The sequence below is a fragment of the Vulpes lagopus genome, chromosome 18 (assembly GCF_018345385.1).
Source record: "Vulpes lagopus strain Blue_001 chromosome 18, ASM1834538v1, whole genome shotgun sequence".
NCBI lineage: Eukaryota > Metazoa > Chordata > Mammalia > Carnivora > Canidae > Vulpes > Vulpes lagopus.
Genome location: NC_054841.1, coordinates 25,343,211 through 25,354,777, shown reverse-complemented (window position 1 = coordinate 25,354,777; position 11,567 = coordinate 25,343,211).

Sequence of the window (11,567 nt, the reverse complement as noted above, 5' to 3'; positions counted from 1 at the left end):
GAAAGGGGTTTGGGTTATAGAGATACATGTATTTGTCAAATCTCAGGAAATGGACATGGAAGATCTATGCTTTTCATTATATGCTGGAATGTTTTCCACTGTAGCCCACAGACTAGGCAGTCCCCATGATCTCTTTAATGATTCCAGAGAATTCTCTAGCTAAAGATTGGTGCCACACCTGCTGGCCACTGCTGACCATTTAATCAAAAGTCATATTCCTACTGGGGCGCCTGAGTCACTCAGTCAGTTAAGGGTCTGACTCTTGATTTCAGCTCAGGCCATGATCTCAGGGTCATGGGATCGAGCCCAACATCGGGCTCTGTGTTGTGTGTGGAGCCTGCTTGAGATTCTCTCTCTCCCTCTCCCTTTGTCTCTCCTCCCCACCCCCACCTCACTCAGTTCTCTCTCTTAAAAAAAAAGAAAGAAAGAAAGAAAGAAAGAAAGAAAGAAAGAGCAGAAGAAAGAAAGAAAGAAAGAAAGAAAGAAAGAAAGAAAGAAAAAGAAAGAAGAAAGAAAGAAAGAAGAAAGAAAGAAAGAAAGAAAGAAAGAAAGAAAGAAAGAAAGAAAGAAAGAAAGAAAGAAAAAATATATTCATACTGTACTTAACATTTTTCTGGGTCTTTCTGTGTGTGCCCTGTTCCTTAAGGGCTGTGATAATCGAGCTAGAGACAGCAGGTGCCTATCAGTCTGGGCCTGTCTGCTCTGAATAGTCAGTTCCACTGTGATCATCAGTCCCTTCTAGCCTCTAGTTACCTCGGTGATGTGATCATCAACCTTTTTGGAGACAGACTCAGGGAGCCAATCTTGGAGCCAGGGCAGATGTGACACCCACTTTCTCACAAGCACACAACTTTGACTTTGTTGGGTTGAACTTGGGGGCATCATGGAGGAAACAGCTGGTGTTGGATGAACCCTTCCTCCTAGCTGAAAGCCCATTACAAACAAACGTTGGACCCTAGGTAATGACATACGTGCCAAAGTACTTAGTGGGAAGGGGAATGACACCAGCAACTTATGAAACACATCTAACAAATAAGATGGATGGGCAGGATTTCCATGGTGGATAGTCGCTGTCATCTGTAAAACTAACTTTGCTTGTGTTTGAAAATTTTCATAAGAAAATGTTATGAGGAGGGGCAGATGGGTCTAGCTAACCATGCAGACAGCAAATTTGAGGGGGCTAGGCCAAACCCCGGGGAGGCCAGTGAGGAGGTTGCTGCAACTAGTCACCCCAAGCAAGAAATGGTGGGGCCAGAGGTGAGGCCAGGCCATGGAGGGGAGAGCAGGCCAGAGACACCGCTGGTGGGGGCAGAGACTCAGGAGGCAAGAGGAGGCAGTGAAGAATGAGTGGAAATAGGCCAGAAGCCAGGCTCTCTGTGCAAGGAAAGTCTGGAATGGCCTCTCCCAGGAGAGAAGCAGGGTGGGAAGCAGGGGTGGGGTGGGGTGAGGCAGTGCATCCTGAGTATAGCTTTCCAACCCAGTGATGCCCCCACCTTCAGGTGGGTCTGCTGGTTCTCCTTTCTCCTTTCCCAGAGGCCGGGTGACTAAGTGAGTAAATGTTAGCCCAGAAACCTAATCCCACGTGGGTGACTTTGAGCAAGGTGCCTGGTGGGCCCCCTTGCTTCCCTCCTGGGCCCCAGGATGCCAAGATAAACAAAGAGCAAGCTTCTGTCAGTTCAGAGAGATTGTGAGTCCAGAAAAGCTGCAAAGATGTTCAAGAATTCGCTTCGTTTGAGTTTTAGAGTCTCTGCTGGTACCAATGGACACAATTGCCACGTGGTAAGACATTTGTAATGTGGCTTGCTCGCACTCAGAAAGTGCTCCAGAGCACTTCTTGATACATGATAGCTTGGTGTGGGTCTTCCAGAAGCCGGGCTGCTTCCCACACCATCAATGGGAATGACAAAGTCATTCACCTTTTTATTTTTTCTTAAACCTTCCAATATGAAGGGCTGAGCAGAATGCTGGAACACCTTCAATACCTCTCCAACCGCTGGGCACTCTCTCCAGGCACCCTTAGCAGGCAACACGGCTGGCCAGAGTTCCACAACATGTTTCTGTTTGTTTTCACTGTGACTTTAGAAAAAATATGTCGCCTCTCTGAAGGGGACTCATCCAAACCTTATCTGAAAAATGAGGATAAAACCGTGCCTACCACCAGGCATTGGTGTGGGGTTACATCATTAAATTGGTTAATAATGCAAGCAAACAGTGCATAAGTGCTCATTAAACTTACCTATAGCCATTAATATTCTCTAGAGCTGCTATCATGTTGTGACATCTGCTTTATGGGAAGCAGTGTTGGTTTTTCACTTTGGGTAGTGTTCTACAATATCCTGTCAGAAATAGAAAATCTAACGTGATTCCAAAATGCCTGTTGAGTAAATAGTAATCCTAGCCATTGGCAGATAGTGCAAACTGTGAAGGCAAGTGTGGAAGGCATGTGAGGACGTACCCAAACAACAGGCCTGTGGGAGATGGTGGCTGAAAGACTGAGCATGAGTTTCGGAGTCGGATGGACCAGAGTTCAGATCCTGGTCTCTTGTCCCAGTACTTGTGTGACCTTGAGCAAGTCATCCTGCCTGCCTCCACCTCCATCTCCTTCTCTGTACAACAAGGGGAGTAGTAGCAAACTGAATGGCTGAAGGCTCAGTCTGGCGGGTAGTGAGCACTCAGAAATGGTAGGGCCATTCCCGTCTATACCTCAGGCAGCCCCTCCTTCCATATATAATCAGCCCCCCAGATTGTGTTCCAAAGTCAAGCATGTGAAATGTGCAAGTAGAACAAGGGGAGATTTACCTGGTGTGTGTGTGTGTGTGTGTGTGGTGGTGGTGGTGGTGGTGGTGGTGGTAGGGGAGGTCATCGAGTTCCCAGGAAGCTAAAACCACCCCAACCCTCATGAAACTCTAATGGTATAGTTCCAGCATTCTACAGCTGTCTTTATTTTTTTGTTCTCTGTCCTGGTGACTGAGACAAGTGAGCGTTATGTTTTTTTACAGTTCCTTGTCCATTTCTGGCCCACTGACTCCCCAGGAGAATGTGAGCCCCAGAAAGGCAGGGGATAGTCTGTTTGCTCCCAGAACTGTGCCATGACATAGAGGATGTGTAATACAGTTACCTAGCAGTCAGCTGACCTGCTGGCTGATTGTGTCTGTCTGTCCCACTGGTCCTGAGCTAGTGACGAGAATGAGGGAGTCAGGAAGAAATATTTGAGGTCAGACCCCTAAACTGCACAGCCACCCCCAGCCCAGCAAGTCTCCATCAACAGGTGTAGGCACCTCCCTGGGTCTGCCCGGGGCTGCCAAGGAGCCTTCCGCATCCTCCTGGGGCCACGCCTGAGAATCTGTCTCTGACGATGACTGCTTGGGGGAAGACGAGGCTGACCCTCTGAGCCCCCCAAACTGAGTCTCCCCTTTTGCATATTCAGCTGCTCCCAGAAGTCTGATTCAGGGGCCCCCATCTCCTAGGCAACCCCCATTTTCCAGCTCATATACACACACACAATCTCCTTAGAAAATTGGAAATTGGAAAGTTTTCATAACATCCCCAACTTGTAAAAGCACGTGGTTTTTCCTTTATCAAGTTAGAGCTACACAATGTCCATAATAATGACTATAATAATTGTAATAGAAATCTTAATGTTGGGTGCCTGGGTGGCTCAGTGAGTTAAGCATCTGCCTTCAGCTCAGGTCATGATACTGGGGTCCTGGGGTCAAGTCCTGCATCCGGCTCCCAGCTTCATGAGGAGCCTGCTTCTCCCTCTGCCTCCCTCTCTCTGTCTCTCATTAATAAATAAATAAATATATCAAGAAAAAAGGAAAAAGAAGAAAGAAGAAAGAAAAAGAAAGAAAGAAAGAAAGAAAGAAAGAAAGAAAGAAAGAAAGAAAGAAAGAAAGAAAGAAAAAGAAGAAAAAAGGAAGGAAGAAAGAAAGAAAGAGAAAGAAGAAAGAAAGAAAGAAAGAAAGAAAGAAAGAAAGAAAGAAAGAAAGAAAGAAAGAAAGAAAGAAAGAAAGAAAGAAAGAAAATTCCTTAATGTTAAGAGTGCCCTCACGTGGTCCTGGCCTGGCTTGAAGTTAGTTTAGCGTTTGTCAATCAGGCACACACTGTCACAAGCTCATCTTCCCAGCAGCAGTGCCATCTAGGGTAGTAAAAGAGTTCACAGGGTGCTAGAACAGAGCCTGCAAAGGGGGTGAGCGCTTATATGGTAGGGGGGTTCCCATCAACGCCCACTGCTGAGCCAAAGTCAGCCACCACTCAGTGATGAGGGCAGGGCCACTCTGGCCGCACATTGGCCAAGGCCACATGTGTGCAGCGGGGTATCGCTTCTCAAGTGCCCAAGACTTGTGCTCTCCAAAGGGCTCCCCAGCTCCCTCCTGGTCCTCTGAGATGGCACACAAGAGATGGACAGAGACAGGGACAGAAACAGACTGAGAGAAGAGGACAGAACAAAGAGACAACATACAGAAACCAACTTGTGTGTGTGTGTGTGTGTGTGTGTGTGTGTGTGTGTGTGAGAGAGAGAGAGAGAGAGAGAGAGAGAGAGAGAGAGAGGAGAGAGAGGGAGAGAAAAGAGAGAGAGAGAGACAGCTGGAGCCAGAGGGCTCAGACAAGCAGGGTCCCGGAAGCCAGGCTTCAGGGGGCAGACCAGACTGTCCCCCTGCACAAGGGGGCTCCACAGCAGCCTGCGGCATTCAGGGGTGTGCCAAGGGGCTCCCAGGACCCCAGCCCCACTTCACCTCCAACCTAAGGTCTGGTTTCCGGATCAGATGGCCCCAGCCCACTTCCCTGTCACCTGTTCCATCACAAGGCTCAGATGAGCCCCCAAACCCACTCTTTCCAAAACCCACCTCCATCTCTTCCCCTCCTCTAGAAAGCTCTCCCCTCTTAGCCCTCATTATCAGCCTCGCACTCTTATCCCTGAAGCCCAGATGAAATGTCACCCCTTCCATGAAGCCTTCCTTGATCTACCCTCCTCCCCAGTGGGGCAGCACATGCCCTCTGTGCTGTTGGCACTGTCACACACTAGGTGGGTGTGGACCCCCATCACAGAGCTAACCCCCCCCCGACCTGCTCTACCATTTGACACCTTTTGCCTGCGTCCCACACTCCAGCCCTGATGACAAGCCCTGTGCACTTGCCATGACAGGCCAGGGCTCACTTCACTTGCAGCACCATCGCCCGTGGGCTTCCCCTTCCTAGAGCACTTCCCAACACCTATCTGACCTCCACCCTACCTCACGCTGCTGCTGCCGTAGTCAGTAGGGTGGGAGTCACGGAGCTTGGCCCTTTGCCCTCTGCCTGCGATGACCCTGATTGTGACCCGAAGCCTGAGCTAGAAGTCTGGCTTAGCTGGTGTGTATTTGCACTGAATCTGACCTATTCCTGTCCCACAAAAGAGGGATTATGCTCAAGAGGTTGCTGTGGTGGTTCCGGGAGGAGCATGACTGGGCTTTTGTTGCAGAGGTGATCTCTCAGCCCTGTGCCCTGCCTCCCCGGAATCCTTAGCGGCGGGGGCTGTGGGCAGCCCTGGGAAAGGAATGGGGCTTCCTTTCCAGAAAGATCTGCCCAACCTTTATTTACTCGTTTTCAAGCCATTTCATGGAGCTGTTTGCTGATCAAAAAATGCATTCAGTGTAAAGATTTTTTAAATTCTGAAAACACAAAGAAGATGGTACAAGTCACCTGTGATGACACTTGCAAGAAATAAGTATTGTTACCCTTTTGGTGAAGTTCCTTCCGGTATTTTTTCTAGATGAAAAAGAAAACATTTGGTGGGTGGGTCGGGGTTGGTGCCTGGATGGCTCAGTCAGTTAAGCATCTACCTTCAGCTCAGGTCATTATCCTGGGGTCCTAGGATTGAGGCCTGCATTGGACTCCTTGTTTGGTGGGATACCTGCTTCTCCCTCTGTCTTGTTTGTGCTCTCTCTCTCTAATAGATAAATAAAATCTTTAAAAAAGAAAAAAGAAGAAGCTTTCCTTTATTCTTTTTTTTTCTTTTTTCCTTTTTTCACTTGCTAAGAGCCTTCAATTAGTTTCTTTACAATGTTTTGTGACAGTTGCCTGGTGGCCCACAATTTATTTGTTGAGTCCCTGTTGCTGGACATTTAGGCTTGGTCCCACTTCGAGCTGTTACACAGAATGCTCTCCTGGACAGCCTAACTGTTCATCTTGCCTGCACCACTGGATGATTCCCTCAAACAGAACCTACACGGGCCCTGGGTCATTGGGCATGAGCCTTCCTGAGAACAAATGTGCCCTTAGGGACAGGTCATTCCTCGCTGCTTATTTACTGAACTCCATCCACTGTAAGCAAAGGTTGTGAGAGCCAGCCTGACCCACAGCATCCAGGAGCCCAACATCCCTACCTAACAGCTGCGGAGACCGAGGCCCAGAGATAAGAACCGACTTGTCCTAAAGCATTAGCAAACTCCATGTTGTCTAGATAGTTTCTCCTTGCTCTGTTATCTCTTTGATGTTTTGCAAAGGAATACAAAATCTTCAACAAGAATGCAGGTGGGATGCAGCAAGGATCAACATCTGTACAGCTTATGGTAGACATTGCTACTCAATCATCACACTCTTCTGCTGAGTCCAGACCCTTGAGGACTCCAAAAGCTGTTACCAGGCAACAGAACTGGCACAAGAGGTGAAATCTTTCTGCCATTCTGGTGGCATCTTTGGTGCCAACAAAGAGTCTTTTTAAAAAGAGGATCTGAGCCCACTTAAGTGAATTCTTCAAGGAGGCTTCCTTCTCGTCTTCTGAGACAGTAACAGTGTGTAAGTCCTCCAAATTTTCATCTGTCCAGCCTGGCCATGTCCTCAGAGACACACAGGACCATGGACTTCTTTTTCTTAAGATTTTATTTATTCACAAGAGACACAGAGAGAGACAGAGACATAGGCAGAGGGAGAAGCAGGCTCCCCACGGGGAGCCCAATGCAGGACTTGATCTCAGGACCCCAGGATCACGACCTGAGCTGAAGGCAGATGCTCAACTCCTGCCACCCAGGTGCCCAGGATCATGGACTGCTCAGAAAAGGATGCCCTGTCCCAGCTGCAGGCAATAGGGTGGGCGGGGACAAGGGAGCAGGTCACAAGCTCCACAGTCAGAACTGGGTCCAAGCACTGACTCCACATTTTATAGCTTGTGGAGCCTTGGATATATCACTTCCTTTTTCCAAGAACCCCTGCTCAACTGGAAAATGGTGATAATACTCGTAGTTAAACTGGGCCTCAGTTTGGTTATTAGAATAGATGTGGCCTTTTCTACTCTGACACTTTGCTGTGTCTGTGTGTCTGATTTAACTCTCTTTGATTTCACACTCTCTCCCTACCCCTAGGCTTCTCTGGACTGGCTTAGTTTGGGCAGGGGAGGAGAGGCTCGTGCTCATTCTCTCTCTCTCTCTCTCTCTCTCTCTCTCTCTCTCTCACACACACACACACACACACACACACACACACACACACACCCTTTCCCCTCTCTCTTTGGCTGCATCCAGGGATGGAGCACAGGCAGAAAAGAGAGGGAAAGGGAGCAGATTTCCCTTGGCTGATAACATTGCAAGATGGCTCTCTAGTCTCTGGGGAACCGAAAAATGTTTAGAGTTCTCATGGGCACCTTCCTGGGGATTTGCAAACCTTCCTGCAGCCTCTCAAGCTGCAACCCCAGACAAGGGCAGAGCTCCTCTGATGGCTGACCACCCTGCATGCCACTCCAGCCCCTGGCTCTCTGGAACTCTTTCCTCACCTGTCCAGGGGATAGTGTTGCAAAAGACTTAAATCAGCCCCAGACCAGTTCTCTGTCCTACAGTGTTCTTGGAAAAACATACACACAAACTTTTACCCTGTCCATAGCCATCATTTTCCTCAGAAGCAACTCTGTCCACTATGACTTCAGCTCATCAACCTCTCTCTCTCAGGTGAAAGATAGAATCCAGTCCATTGACTGCCCCACTCCAGGGGACATACCCCTCAAGCCCCTAAATGGTCCCTGGAAGGCCCCTTTCCTCTAGGCCCACAGTAGGGGCAGACACCCCCGCTCTAGTCACTGGGAGAGTGAGTGGAAGGACCAGGGCTGTAGCTGTCTCGTAAGAAATATCTTCACCGGGGGCACCTGGGTGGCTCAGTCAGTTGGGCATGATCTCAGCTCAGGTCTTGATCTCGGGGTCGTGAGTTCAAACCCCGCATTGGGTTCTGCACTGGGTGTGGAGCCTACTTTTTAAAAAAAATCTTCCCAGACCTTCCTTCTTTGCCCTCATGATTCTTTATCACCTCGATCTTGGTCAGAAGCCTTCACATGGCAGATCCGAGGGTGGTGCAACAGGTTCTTGGCTATCTGCTTGCACTGTGGTCTGGCCCCTCTTCTTGATATATAGCATCATCTGTGGAACTGTGGTGTCTCAGACAACACTTGAGTTTTCAAATATGAGTGTTAATGAGGACACCCATCAGTGGCAGTGAGAGAGAAGAGCAAGAAGAGCCCCACTTTAGCAAAAGTGGCCAGGAAAGATCTTTCCAAGGTCTTCCTTTCCAAAGAAGGGACACTGAAGCTGAGATTTGGTGAATAAGGAGGATCCAGGCTGAAGAAGGATCCAGAAGAAGAGTACTCTTTTGGAAGAAGGCTCAACATGTGGAAAGGCTCTGAGGTAGGAGTGAGAGGAGGGAGGAGCAAAGTGATGAGAGATGAGGGCTGAGAAGGGGGCAGCAGCCAACCATGCAGGACCTTGTAAAGCTTGCATTTTCATACAAGAGCCACAGAGACAATAAATAAAAATATTTTTAATTAAAAATCTTAAAAAAAAAAAAAAAAGATAGGAGGCACCTGGGTAGCTCAGTGGTTGAGCATCTGCCTTTGGCTCAGATCATGATCCCGGGGTCCAGGGATCGAGTCCTGCATCAGGCTCCCCACAGAAAGCTGGCTTCTCGCTCTGCCTATGTCTCTGCCTCTCTCTGTGTGTCTCTCATGAATAAATAAATAAAAATATTTTTAAAGGAGCCATAGAGGCCTTTGGAGGGTTTTAATAAACAGAGGTGTGACAAAATCTGAATAATTTTTTTTAAAGTTAACTCAGGCTGTTGGGTGGAAAGTGGATTTGGGTAGGCAGAACTAAAGGTGGAAAGAGGAAGACCAGAAAAGACACTGGAGTGAATTAATGAATGCATGGATGGATTGATGAATGCATGGATGGATGGGTAGATGGATAAAGTTGACAGCTCTCAAGCCAGAAGAGGACCCAAGCCCCAACAGAGTAAATAGTTGGCACTTTGGGTGCCTCCAGGAGGGCACAGAGAAATCAGGTCCAGATGGCACAGAGTCAGGCAGTTTTATGCAGACCCTACTTTCTGAATTAGGCCTTAAAGATCAGTGATGTTAATATTCCAATAATAATGGTAGCATTTACCATCTACTGAATTCTCTGACGTACTGCATATTTCATTATCTTATGTGACCCTCGAAACAGTCCTATTTTATAGCTGAGGAAGCAGAGGCTCAGAGAGAGAAAGTGATTTTCCCACGGCCTCACAGTTGATGAACCCAAGAACAAGGAGTAAACCACATCTGTTGGACTCCGGAGGCTTTCTCCAGTCCTGCTGTCCAGACAGGGCAAGAGGGAGGTTTCAAGGGAGTGAGCGAGGCGAGGCATTCCAGAAACAGGACACAAGGCCCTGCGTGCTGGGAAGAGGTGCAGGGGCAGGGATGAAAAGTCCCTCAGCAGTCCAGTAAGGGCACCGAGCGACCCCAGGGACAGGGCTCTGCTGGCTCTGGGCTCTGAGGTGTGCCAGCCCAACAGAGAGCTGTTGTACTTGTTGATCTCAGCAAGTGTAACCGGGGCCAAGAGGCAGGAAGCAGGAGCTGATGCAGGCCCCGGCCCTGGCGCCAGGCTCAGGCACCCACAGAGGGCATTGTCCACGGGCAGCAGGCATAACGAGCCGGGAAGCCCAAGAGGGGGCATTTGCCTCTACGGAGAGGGAGACGGAGATGTGCTCAAGGGACTGGCAAGATCCCCACCAGGATGCCTCCCTGCCTCCTACAGCACCTCATCTTTAGGTATTTGGTACATTTGCAAACATGGCAGGATGGCAAATGCTCTTGTTTTGTTCCTCTTGACAACTCCAGGAAAGGGAGACTGGCCAGGGCCAGGCCACACACTGAGGGCCTCAGGGCACTCACCGTCCCTCCCTTGTCCCCCCCTCCCCCCCACACACACACACGGACATGGGATTCAGCAATGGTCCTCTCAGCTCTGAACCACCAGCCCAGCTTCTAAACTGAGTGGAGGAGCAAGAATGAGTCCCCAGATCATATCAAAAGGCTATGTTTGCAACCCACCCTCCCGACACTGGCCTGGGGTCACTGGGAAGAAGGACAAAGGGTGGTAAAGATCTTGTGGTCCCAACTAGAGAGACCAGGCCCAAGTCCCAGCTCTGGTAGCCCTGGCCACGGGACCCGGGGGCAAGTCAGCCACCTCTCTGAGCCTCAGAGGGCCCTGGGAACCCCAGGGCAGGATGCCTGCCCATGCGTGACTTGTGCAGGTTAAGTGAGGCAAGGCTTGCACCCAGGCGGAGTGATGGGGGGCCCAGAGGACCACTCATTTGTTCCTCTGGGGCACAGTCATGCCTTGTTATTCATTCATTCCACAAGTACTCAATGAGATTCCTGAAGGCAAGGGCAAGGCAAAGCGGGGAAGTACCTATTGCAGAATGAATGACCAAAACCACATACTAAGTGCTTTCAGCAGCCGGTGAAGGAGCAGCTACAATTATCTCCATTTTACAGATAAGGATGTTGAGGCCCAGAGAGGTGAAGTACTTTGCCCAGGGCCACACAGCAAAGTAACCCAAATGGGATCCAAACCTATTCTGTTGAGTGAATTAATTAATGGAGATGCGTATCCTTGGATGCATTTAGGAATAAGCGATGGGCAAGGCTATTACTTCCTTCCCCCAGATCAGCTATCTGGACTAAACTATGACCATTGCCTCTCTACAAAGACCCAGGCTATTACAAGAAGTAATAACAACAGCAACAACCATTCACAGTTATTGAGCACATACGCTGTGCCAGGACCTGTGCTCTAAGCATGTCCACCGTGTTCCTCTTAGCACACTGGTAGGTAGGTGCTACTATTATTCCCATTTCATGGATGAAAAACTGAGACTTGAAAGGTTAGGAAATGTGGCCCAAGTTGCCCTCCACTGAGTCAGGACTTGGACCCAGACTGTCCCCAGGACCTTGTGTATCTGCCAAGCTATAGAGACATCCCCTGATAGGTTTTAAAGTCCAAAAGTTCTGGTTTGAATCCTGGCTCTGTCATTTGCTGACTATGCAAGGTGGATTCCTCCTTGGTAACATTGGGATAATGATCCTGATCCTGGTGGGGACGAGAATCCACTGACATGAGCAGTGTAAAGCCCAGGGTGGCACCTGCCATGCTGTAGGCGCTTAATACATCCTCACTGCTATCGTCCCCCCAGGAGCAACTGTCCAGAAGGCAGGGAGCCCCTTCCAAAACCACACTGTGCCCGGTGCAGCTCCTCTGCCATGTGCCCCTGTGCCCCGCCCACTC